Source organism: Erpetoichthys calabaricus, chromosome 7 (genome assembly GCF_900747795.2).
Source record: "Erpetoichthys calabaricus chromosome 7, fErpCal1.3, whole genome shotgun sequence".
In the NCBI taxonomy this organism is placed as follows: Eukaryota; Metazoa; Chordata; class Cladistia; order Polypteriformes; family Polypteridae; genus Erpetoichthys; species Erpetoichthys calabaricus.
In genome coordinates, this window is record NC_041400.2 from 15,586,737 (window position 1) to 15,599,699 (window position 12,963).

At 39.5% G+C, this 12,963-nt stretch overlaps 1 protein-coding gene across 1 annotated transcript in view; it reads left to right on the top strand.

The window, feature by feature from the left end:
• Positions 1-12,963, top strand: part of cntfr (ciliary neurotrophic factor receptor) — a 766,412-nt gene that overhangs the window by 275,556 nt on the left and 477,893 nt on the right. Inside the window, exon 3 of the mRNA XM_028805014.2 lies at positions 9,005-9,090. The gene's annotated coding sequence lies outside the window, so the exon portion shown is untranslated. The remainder of the gene's footprint in view (positions 1-9,004; positions 9,091-12,963) is intronic.

Genomic DNA, 12,963 nt, shown 5'->3' on the forward strand with positions numbered 1-12,963 from the left:
CTTGGCCTTGTTGGGTTCTATAAGAGTGCCACAAGGGGGTGCTGCAGGTGCTGGGGAGCCCTATTTCATGGGACTCCAACCTCAGCCAGAAATGCTTCAGGACCACGTATATGGAAGACGGAAAGCACCCCCAGGTGGGAGATAAATAGAGCTGCCTGCTTCACAAGGACAAGCCAGAGTCGGGTGGAAGATGGACGAAGCCTGTGAGAAGAAGTGGAGGAGGCAGTGACCAGTGAGAGAAGAAGAAAAGAGTTGTGCTGTACAGTGCTTTATTTTTACTTGTGGATGTGGTGGTGGGAAACGCTTGTGAGAAGAGTTTTCCCACAGTAAAAGACTCTCTGTGCTTAATCTCGTTTCCTGAGCCTGCTCGTGTTGGGTGTTTGGGGAGCTGGAGCGTTTCCACAATGTGTACTCATTCTGTAATTAGTAATTTGTGAAATCTATTGTGGATTTTACTGTAATCCTTTTTATTTTCAACCTACATTGTAAAGTTGGATATGACACTGCTCACGTTATCTTTGGCCATGCATTGCTTTTTCTTTTTTTATTAGATGGCGCGTTTGAATTATTGTTCACCTTATGGGTGGCTGATGAATTTGTCCCCATATTCCTAAAAACTTGCAACAACTGCCTCCATTAGGGCATTTTTAATGTTTATGCTGGGCATTCTCTGTTATTGACTATCGAGGGAAAAAGATTGAAATGGTTAACACAAAGTTGAACTTTTCAAAATATTTACTTAATACTAACAGTGGGAAAACTTTTTTCTTTTGCAGCATGTAAATAATAAAATGTACTTGATGTAAATGATTGAGATCATTTATGTTAGGTAGAATGCCCAGTGGTGGCTGGGTGGTCTCTTGGTCTTGGAACCCCTACAGATTTTTTTTTTCATCCCCTTAGTCATCTGACCTTACTTTATTCCTTGTTACTTAGTACTGCCTAATCTTAAACTTTTTCTTCTTCATCTTGTAAAGCACATAGAACTACACCATTTGTATGAAAATGTGCAATAGAAATAAATGTTGTTATTGTATACTTGCATTTTACCTGTGAACCTGTCACAACGCTCTGCACCTGTACTAAGTGAAGACCATTACACGAAAAGAAACTAAATATTCCTTAAAAAATGTTTTTCTTGGCTATCGGAATAGTATTGTAACACAGCCTGATTAAAATTACACAGAATATTATGCATATAAGACTCACACTGTACACAAACGTTCTACAGTATGAACTGCTTCATTCAGGCCTCTTAAAATATGTCTGTCTGGTTCAAGGCTCATACTAGTTTAATGCTTTAATGAAATGGTGCCATTTTTATTAGACATTCTGCCAACCAATGTGAGCAATATATTAGAAATGCAGCAGGAAGTATCATTTGCCATGGAAAAGACGATGCGCTCTTTTCGAGTGAACACGGCAGGTTTTGTTTGTATCTATTGACACTGCATTATGTTAGCATACATTTAGTTACTTCTTCTCGGTTTTATTGTTCTGCTTATCATGACTTCTTTTCCGCATAATCTTACACAGACACGTCGCCCTCTTTGATGTTAAGGCATCCATCCCCACCCATTGGAAAGTGATATCACTGCATTGCACCTTAGGAAGGACATTTTAGGGTTCTGTACCACCACCACCACCAGGTGCTAGTGTATTACAACCCATTTACATTTTTAAAAATCAAGTCAAATGTATTTATAAAGTACATTTTGAAACAGCAAAGTGCAGTACAAAATAAAACAAAAATAAAGCTGTGACATACTGAATAAAACTATACAAACAAAACGGTCTCCAAACCCCAAAGCTTAAAAGAACATAACAACTTCCAAGCCAATAAGAAATAGAAAACATTATTCAGTGTCTGCAAAAGCTGAGAAAAAAAGATATGGATTTAAATATCAGGACCATCGAAGCAAATAAAGGTAACTCATTCTGGAGTTTTGAAGCAGCCGCTGAAAGAGCTTGGTCTGCTCTCCTTATGAGACGAGAACGGGGATCTGATAAGAGAAACTGGGGTGGTGTTTGGGGGATGATCTAAGGATGGAGGATGACTACTGTATTGAATTATTGGATTGGATCGGAGACACATTATTGCAACGACAAAGAAATATTTTAAAGAAATTGACCCTTTTGATGAGAGATGGGATGAGTCCTGTACAACACGCCCTTGTATTGGCATTTGCGGACCCCAGTACAGCCCTACACAGAGGAGTTTAAAGGTGCTTTGCGAATGCCGATCTGAGGTGGATCCAGCAGCTCTTCCCCCAGAAGTCTTACCTAATGGTGGAGATGGGGGTGTTTGGAAACTAGTGACTACCAATAGAGTGGATGGTAGCCCAGAAAGTTTCGCTGGAAAATTTGAAAAACTACTTAAAGAAAAAAAAAAATCATTTTTTAAGCAATTAGATTCAACAATAACCTCATTCATTTGGAACTCAAAACACTCACATATCCGAAGAGCGACCCTACAAAGACCTCAGGCAGAAGGTGGCATGGCTCTACCTAATTTTCAGTTTTATTACTGGGCAGCAAACATACAAGCCATAAAAACCTGGACACAAAAAAACGAACATAACATACACAGGCTTGGATCGCAATAGAAGTAAAATCCTGTAGTACTTCTTTATACTCCCTGCTCTGCTCTCCAATAAATGCAAGTTATCGCAAATATACTAATAACTCAATTGTGCTTTACTCACTCAGAATATGGAACCAACTTAGAAAGCATTTTAAGATGGAAAATCTTTTATTAGTGACACCTCTGCAAGAGAACCACCTCTTTCAACCCTCACAAACATATCCAGTTTTTAATACCTGGAAAAGTTTTGGGATTAAAACACTCAGAGATCTTTATATAGACAACATATTTGCATCTTTTGAACAATTACGTTCCAAATTCAACCTCCCAGCTACACATTTCTTTCACTATCTTCAAATTAGAAATTTTATTAAACAGAAACTGCCCGATTTTCCTCACCTCGTACCCTCCGCCATGCTGGAAAAAATACTGCTCAATTTCGAGGAATTAAACATCATTTCCGCATTATATAAAATCTTATTAGAGTCCCTACCTTTCAAAGAGCCAAGAGGACATTGGGAAGAAGATCTCTTAATCAATATATCAGAAAAGGAGTGGAAGGTAGCAAAGCAGAGAATTCACTCGAGCTCCATATGCGCAAAGCATGGAATTATTCAACTAAAAATTATATATTGAGCTCATCTGTCTCGCTTAAAACTGCCCAAAATGTTTCCAGGGCAAGATCCAACCTGTGAACGCTGCAACCAAGCTCCTGCCTCACTGGGTCACATGTTCTGGGCCTGCACCAAACTAACATAATTTTGGACCAAAATTTTTAAGTGCCTTTCAGACAGCCTTGGGGTCACAATCCCTCCTAACCCATTAACAGCTGTGTTCGGTGTTCTTCCAGACGGACTTGAGGTGGAGAAGAACAAACAAACGGTGATTGCATTCACTACACTTTTGGCACGCAGACTTATTTTATTAAATTGGAAGAATCCTAACTCTTCTCTGATAAGTCAGTGGGAAACCGATGTTTTATATTATTTGAAATTGGAAAAAATCAAATTCTCAGTTAGAGGATCTGTACAGAATTTTTTCAAAACCTGGCAGGATCTAATCAATATTATTTTAGAACTAGTCATTTAGCCCGTTAGAATAACGGGCGCTAGAACAGTAGTGCGTAAACATTAGTAGGAACAGTCTGTATTAAATGGCATGGGACTTTGACCTCATTCTTTTTGTTGGTCGTATTTTTCTTTCTTTCAGCCTTTCTTTTGTTGATGTTTACTTGCTGAGCTGACCGTTCTTCGTGGGCTGCCGCAGTGTATTGTGTGTCTTTAATTTTCTGTGACAGTAATACTGTCTTGTACGGCTCTATTCAATAAGGGCGCGCACAAAAAGGCGAGCTTCAAAAGGGCGACCTCAATTGAGCGCGGCGAATAAAGGCGTTCATAGATAATTTAGTTCAAATGGCTCTGGAATATGTGAAGAGCACCAAAGGTGCAGATCTTTATTTACGCGCGCCTTTTTGTGTGCGCCCTTATTGAAGGATGCCGTCTTGTACGTCCGCTGGCTTGTACGTCTGTAATATACCTTTAATTTTCTCTGGCGGTAATACAGGCGTGCGCGTCTGTAATATACCTTTAATTTTCTCTGACAGTAATACTGGCTTGTATGTGGCTGTAATATGCGTCACTGTATTGTGTACCTTTAATTTCCTCTCGCAGTAATACTGGTTTGTATTTCCGTAAAACGCCTCTAACTTTCTCTGACAGTAATATCACGCATCGCACCGTGCCCCGCGCATGCGCACTTCAACAGAAGACACCCACACACGGACACCTGGACGCACATAGTGATTTTATATATATAGATAAGAGAAATAACTATTACCGCATTTATTTTCCTTCTCCATTTTTTATTTACCTATATATATTTTTTCCTTTCTTTTGTTTATTGTTGCCTTATTAAAAAGCCCTAAGCAATTCTCCTTTGGCTAAGCTCTCCTTCTCAGGGATAGGGTTTGATTTGTCTTCAATTTTTTTTTCTTTTTGTTATAAATTGATCTATTTGTATGGAATGATTACAATAAAATTAATAAATAAAATTAAAAAAAAAAAAAAAAAGATGAAGGGATGACTATGGACGATGTACAAGCTCTGTACATGCGTGATAAGACTGGTCAAAGTAACCCAGAGTCTATTATTCGGGCTGTTGGGGAGCTGATAGGAAAGACAGTCAGGCCCTCAAATGAAAATGATGCCTATAGGCGTTTAAGGGTTTTTTTCTGGTGTGAGTCCCCCACCTGCAGGCGAAGAAGGCTTAGATGTTTGGGCTGATCAAGCAAGGCTTATGGTGGAGGAATGTGACTGCTCCGATAAAGAGAAGTGGAGGAGGTTAATTGAGAGTCTGAAAGGGCCAGCTTTAGAAGTCATTCAAGCCATAAGAGTGGCTAATCCTGACGCTCGGCCTGCAGAATATATTGAGGCTGTAGAAAATATATTTGGGGCAATTGAGTCAGGGGAAGACTTATACATTGCATTTAGGATGCTACGTCAGCAAAGATGGGAACTATTGTCTTCATTCCTTAGGAGGTTAGAGAAGTTGCTTGCTAAAGTAGGTCAGAAAGGAGGTCTTTCGGCTGATCTAGCAGATAAAGCCCGGGTGGAAAAGTTATTAAGAGGGGCTACTGAGTCTGAAATTATGCTGCTACATCTCAGGCTAAGGGAGAGAAAGCAAAACCCCCCATCTTTTTTGAAGCTGCTCACAGAAATTCGTGAGGAGGAGGAATGGGAAGAGCGTAGACAACAGTCCAGTTGGAGCACAAAGCAACCCCGAGTTCGCTCAGCTCGTGTGCAGGATTGAGGTTAATCCTGGGTCATTTGACTTTAACAGTTTAAAAGCGGAAATTTCTGATTTGAAAGTACAGTTAGAGGAGACTCCTAGATTGGGACAGTCCCAAGCTGCAAGTGTCCCTGCTGAGACAAAAAGATGGGCAGCCATTGAAGAGAGGCCAAGATAGGAGTAATTGGCTCTCCCTCCTACATGAGTTTAATTTGAACCAGCTGAAGACGAGACAGAGACAGTGTGACTGACTCCAAGATAATAATCCAACCTACTGGAGACAAAGACATGGGTGACAATCTCCAGGTCTTTGGCAGATAACAAGGGCTTGATTTTTGGCTATCCTTTTGAGATGATGGTAACTATTCTTGACCACAGCATTTATCTGTTTGATGAAATGGAGGGAAGAATCAAAAAATTACTTCCCGGTTTTTTACATGAGTTATATGGCAAGTTTACTGATGGAAACAGGAGGGCCGTAAAGCAGCACCTTTGTCATTTAACAAAAGGATGGTATTAGCCAACCAGCATTTAACATCCTTAAGGCAGTCGAGCAGATGTTTCAATGGACCAAACAGATGCTGTTTTAACAGAATAACCCACCCCAAAATGATATGTTTTTTATATGTTACTTACCTCATGTAGTTTGTAATATTGGCTGGATAATTTTTAACCATATGTTTTCATGAGGAATCAATGGAGGCTCTGATTGGGGCTCGTGAGAGACTGAGTGAGGAGTCTGAGGGTCTGGGCTTGTGAGTGTCCTAATAAAAACCAACATCCAGGCCTTTAATGACCTCTTGGGCATGGCCATCAGCAGTGTGTCTGTCTGCGGAGAGAGTGTCGACCTCGTCGAGAGCTTTACTTACCTTGGAAGTGACATTCATGACTGGTGACTCTTCTTATGAAGTCAGTAGACAGATTGGGAGAGCATGGGGGGTCATGAGGTCACTGGAAAGGGGTGTGTGGCACTCCTGATATCTCTACAAAAGGACGAAGGTCCAAGTCTTTAGAGTCCAGGTACTTCCTGTCTTGCTATATGGTTGTGAGACATGGACGCTATCCAGTGACCTGAGATGGAGACTGGACTCCTTAGGTACTGTGTCTCTCTGGAGAATCCTTGGTTACCGCTGGTTTGACTTTGTGTTGCTCATGGAGTCCTGAATGAGGCACATCACCTGCATTGTGAGGGAGGGTCAGTTATGATGCAATTCCCAAAGGGTGATCCAGCTCACAGGATCCTCATTGTTAAACACCCAAGCAGCTGGACCAGGCAAAGGGGTCGCCCACGTAACACCTGGCTGCAGCAGATAGAGTGAGACTGGACCGCGTGTCTGTCTGGGGGGCTGCCAACCAGGATCCTGAGCTGTTTGGTCGTGTGATGGGTGTGGCAAAGTGCTGTACCAGTGCATGCTCCCCAACCTAACCTGACCTGACCTGTTTTCATGAGGAACGGAGATAACAGTTTCTGATATTCTGCAATAGGGGTCTCCAACTCTTCATTCTAACCCTTTCCCTAATTACCGACCAGTCACTGCTGCTAATTACCTCTTTCACCTTAATTTTAATTGACTTGCAATTTAAGACTCAAACTCCTTAATTGTTTGTTTTTTCCAGTTAATTAGCAGGCACACAATAATAAGATACAAAATGAGCCAACACATGAGCAGCTAATCTGCATTCATCGTACAATATCTGAAAACAAAGAACGTGAAGACGGTAAAGGTCTCAATAATATTGATCTGCTCAGGTCAACAAAACATTGTGACAGTGCTCTTAGTAAAAAGAAAATCAAATGTTTTGGAAAAGTTTCAGTGGCAGAAAGAGGGAACCAACAAGCCAATTAAGTAACAGTGTTAAATTAACAAGAAGGATCAGCTTCTAAATAAGAAAGTGGTTTGAGTTTAAGGCCTTGATTTAGCTGGTCATCTGTTGGCTCACTTTACATCTTATTTCTGTTTGCAAAAATTAAGCAAATCAGAGGAATGATAAAAAAAAAGTTAATTAAAATGAAAGGAAAAAAATGAATTAGTAGGCAAAAACTGGTCACTGAGGAAGAAAAGGGTTTGAATGACACCCTGCAGCCACAGTAGCCCTCCAGGACTGGAGTTGGACACCACTGTAGCCAACACTGGACAACAGAAAGCAATATTAAACATGTTCATGAAAATATTTCACATTACTTGTGTTATGTAAAGCGCCTCATTACGCCTTATCGGAAAGGAAAATGGTGAATATCTGCAGCCAGGATAAAAATGACAAGCTCATCTAGAGACAGAAGAGGCGAAGATCTGGAATAAGGATAAAAGTAATATTGTAAGGGTTCAGACCTGGCCTGACTTCATACGATGAGAAATGTTCTGTTTCTTTTCATGTAAATTGTTTCAACACTTACATCTGATAGCAAGTTATGCTGAGTTCAGGTACCGCCATATTTTGGGTACTGCGGAGAAACGCTTTACACCTCTTATTTCAGACATTATTTTAAAGCTGGACGAGTTTTGTCAGAGGGAGACTGGAGATTTTTGTGAAAGTGCAATGGTGAAATGAGAGCACAGTACAATTCAAACTAAAATGTGTGATTAAGACATTAAAATGCGGACTGAATTCATCCAGGTCACTGCCCAGGGAAGTAAGGGACATCATCCTGACTCACTCAGCAGCAGTAATGATTCGCTCTGTTACCAAATATCTTAATGATGAATCATGCTGAAGGTGGGTGACTGTGAATAAGGAATCAATGGTCTGTTCGGAGTGGGCACAACAAGCTGCACCTGCTCAATCCAAATATGAATGGCTTTAAATATAAACCTGTGGTACAATCTGAGCAGGTCTGACCTCATCTTACTGCCACCTACAAGCCTGTTAGTGACAGCAGCAGCTCCATCTTATCCAAGCCACACGTTTGTATGTGTGTTTGTTGTTTATATTCATTTATTTGTTTGCTTGTTTGTTTGTTTTTGGGGAAGCTTTTGTAAAATTTTAATTTACAATTGGGTTCAAATAAAGGATTATCTAACTAATTCACATGTCAAGTCATAAAGCCGTACACTCTATACGGCCCAAACATGCATATTTTTACTAGGTTAGGTTAGATTAGATTAAACGTTACTAATCCAAAGGGGGAATTTATTTGTGTACAGCAGTAGAAACATAAAACAACAAAGATAAAGACTCACAGGACAAATAATACAATCAATCAATAAATAAATAATGTGCACTGTGCAGAAATTGCGAAATTAACGTAAAATTGCAAGATGAACTTTTGCCGTTGAGAGGAATGCATTGAATTGCCTGATAGCAGTGGGAGGAAACGATCCCCAGAGATGCTTCCATTAAAATATTGTTAAATATACCACTTCTGTTAAACGCTCTTATGAATGACAATGGAACACAATCAAACGCACACAAGCCATTAGATACCTTTGAATACATTTGCCAGCTCTTCACCTTCTCCAACCTTTACTGACTGTCATTTATCAGAGACCTTTCCAGTTGTTAGACTTTGAAGAGACATTTCACTCGTCGTCATCATCTTCTTCTTCTTCTTCTTCAGGTGTCCTGGTTCACTCTGGTATTGGATCACCTCCATGTCTTAGTTGATGTGTAATGATGGATTTCTTCTCTCCACAGCTCAAGATTTCTTGGATCGAATTTGGAGAGTGTTCTTGGATTAAACAAAATTCAGAGCTCGACAGGTCTGGTTGATAAACTATCAGGTAAGCACAAGATTTTTTTTTTATTCCCTTTTCAGGACAAAAGTGAAAATCAAAATATGAAGTTAAGGATCGGGGTCGAGCCCTGAAATACGGTTATGATTTAGAAGGTAGAAAGTCATAGGTCAGCAGTCACTTTTTGGGCAATACAAAATAGCAGGGTGTTGCGTCCAAACAACATAATTGTCTTGAAGTCTCTTTATCTGATTTAATGTTAAGGGGGGGCAAGGTTTTTTTTTTTTAATTTCTTGTCTTCTTAGAGAGTCAAGGTTGGGGGGCTGTTGAAAAATGGGGCCTGTAAAAGCCCATTCAAGAATTCCATGTGTGATTTTGGGCTATACAAGAAATACATTGTTGTTTGTAGAGTCTGTCTGAGTGGCAGCCGGCTTTAACTTTGGCTAAGATGCCAGTCCATGATGGGGCCCTTTCATTCACATAGCCACACGTTCACATGGGGTCAGTTATTTATCCCCAAATTGCCAGTTTTTCTAACTAAAAATGATTCTTTTAAGAGCCAGGGTCAATGAAGTGGTCTTTCTATAAAGACATAACTAGAATAGCATTAGCAGGAACGGATCTACTATGAACCTAATGAAGCTTATGCTTTAGGGCCTCTAATCCCGATGGGGCCCCAGAAACAACTTTAGTCCAGATTGATTAAAATGTTTGGTTGTCTTCTGTATGAGAAAGTGTATTTTAAATAAAAATAATAATATAGTGCAGTCCAATGCAAAATGACAGTTAAAATGTTATTAAAGTATCAAAAAAATTAAAATTTGTGGTGATCTGTCATGGATCAACCCCACTGAAGAACATAACAGTGGTTTCCCTACAGGACTGGAGTTGGAGTTGGACCCCACTGGTCTATGGTGACCAACTAGACAACAGAAAACAATAGCAAACAAGTTCATGAAAATAGTTCACATTACTTGTGTTATGTAAAGAGCCTCGTTATGCCTTATCGGAAATGAAAATAGTGAATATCTGCAGCCGGGATAAAAATGACAAACTCATCTAGAGATGAAAAAGGCAAAGATCTGGAGCGAGGATAAAAGTAACATTGTAAGGGTTTAGACCTGGCTTGACTTCATATGATGAGAAACGTTCTGTTGCTTTTCATGTAAATTGTTTCAACACTTACATCATCTAATAGCAAGTTACACTGAGTTCAGGTACTGCAATATTCTGGGTACTGCGGAGAAACGCTTTACACTTTTTATTTCAGACGTTATTTTAAAGGTGAACGAGGTTCGTTAGACTGAGTGGAAAAAGCATGAGGGAGACTGGAGATTTTTGTGAAAGTGCAATGGTGAAATGTGGGAACAGTACAATTAAAACTAAAATGTGCGATTAAGACATTAAAATGCGGACTGAATTCATCCAGGTCACTGCCCAGGAAAGTAAGGGACATCATCCTGACTCACTCGGCAGCAGAAATTATTCGCTCTGTTACCAAATATCTTAATGATGAGTCATGCTGAAGGTGGGTGACTGCAAATCAATAATGAAGTGAATGTTAGATGTGGGCGGCTTGGTGGCACAGTGGGTAGCGCTGCTGCCTCACAGTTAGGAGACCTGGGATTGCTTCCCAGATCCTCCCTGCGTGGAGTTTGCATGTTCTTCCCGTGTCTGTGTGGGTTTCCTCCGGGTGCTCCGGTTTCCTCCCACGGTCCAAAGACATGCAGATTAGGTTCATTGGCGATTCTAAATTGTCCCTAGTGTGTGCTTGGTATGTGTGTGTGTGTGTCCTGCGGTGGGCTGGTGCCCTGCCCGGGGTTTGTTTCCTGCCTTGCACCCTGTGTTAGCTGGAATTGGATCCAGCAGACCCCTGTGACCCTGTAGTTAGGATAAAGCGGGTTAGATAATGGATGGATGGATGTTAGATGTGCAGTCCAATACAAAATAATAGTTAAAATGTTATTAAACTATCAAAAAAATTAAAATTTGTGGTGATCTGTCATGGATCAATCCCACTGAAGAACATAACAGTGGTTTCCCAGACTTCATTACTGGTTGTGAAGGGGATCCCATAACAGTTCAAGCTTCAGGGCCCAAAAATGTAGGTCCGCCACTGAGCATCAGTATAGGTACAAGTCAGAAATCTACCAATTCACAACGTTAATTGAAGTTTTTATTTTTAAAATGAGAGAGGTTTATCTTTTTTCAAATTTCAAAATTAATAATGACGAACATCCACAAGCACCTTGAGCATGGAAAAGGTGCTATATAAAGGTGCTATATAAATAAAATGTATTATTAATTATTATTATTATTATTAAGTTTTCACCTTTAAATAATATGGCATCTACTACATGACTAACTGACACACCTACACCAGTAGCCTCACAAAGACATGATATCTTCTAGAATGTGAATGATGCTAACTCTGGATGATATGATCAAAGATATAACAAAAAGAACCAGAAAAAAATGACTAAAAGTTTATTTCAGGAAAACAAAATAAGGGAAAAAAATCCAAAACATCTCAAAATGTTCTTAAACAGCTGAAAATTCTGACAACCAGCCTTGATGTTATGAAAGTATAAGAAACTTTTCCCTCAGATACTTTAAGTACGTGTCTTAGGGTGACTTGACAGTCTCATTACTCCCAATTTGTACTGTACATAACAATATATAACATTTTCTTGAAGACACAAAAAGCCACAAAACTTAAATGAAACAACTTAAATGTAGCAGATCACAGCCAAATGATCTGCTACAACTAAAAATAAAATTCTTGATTCTTTTTTTACTGTGAATCTCTATTCTATTTTGTACTTTGGAAACCATAACATGCTCCGAGTCTCCAATTCAGAACAGTAACATGACATTCACAGACCTGCTTAATCCAGTTCAGGGTTGTGAGGGGTCCAGGCCTATCCTCACTCTCACACCAGTTCACTAAAACTATTACTCATGAGCGATCAATTTATAATCACCTAATGCACAGGTCTTTGGCATGTGAAACACTCTAGAAACACTAGATTTAGAAAACAGCATGCATACGCCATAAAGATGTCAACTGGTTCTCACAGGTGGTGCAGTGGTAGTGCTGCTGCTTTGTAGTAAGGAGACTGTGGAAGATTGTGGGTTCGCTTCCCGGTTCCTCTTGTGTGGATAGCGCTTTGAGTACTGAGAAAAGCGCTATATAAATGTAGTGAATTATTATTATTATTAACTGTGCATGGGATTTGATTGCAGGAGGTTAGACCTGGGAGTCACAAGCAGTACCCTCTGCACCACTATGCTGCTCCAAATCTTCTAATACAGTGTTTCCCAAACTCGGTCCTGGGGACCCCCTGTGGCTGCAGGTTTTTGTTCCAGTCAGATTCATAATTAGTGACAACACCTGATAGCACTGATCTCATTTAATTAACTAGTATTTTTTTCGGTATTCCATTCTACATTCAGAAAAGCACAGCAGCATGATTTTTCTATTTATAAGACATTTAGAACTATATCTGCTTTTGCTATAGATTTAAAGGCTGAACTCTCTTTTGTTGATTTCATTATATTTGGCCCTTTCTCTGTACAGTTTTCCCCCTTCATTGTTTCTTATTAATGACAATTAAAAATGAGCAGAGCAGACAGCCAGGCGATCAACACGGAATAATCAAAGGCTGCAAGTACTTTAGCATCTGACCCACTAATTAGTAAATAATGGATTAATTAAACAATTAGAACACCTGGAAAAGGAGAATGAAAAACAAGATAAAAAGAAAGAAAAATACATTATTCCCATATAACTGCTTGGCACATTTTCATATATACAGTATATATATATATATATATATATATATATATATATATATAATATACATTTTTTTTACCAAACAGTTTTCGAATTTTATATTGTTCCCAAAACACAGAACTTGG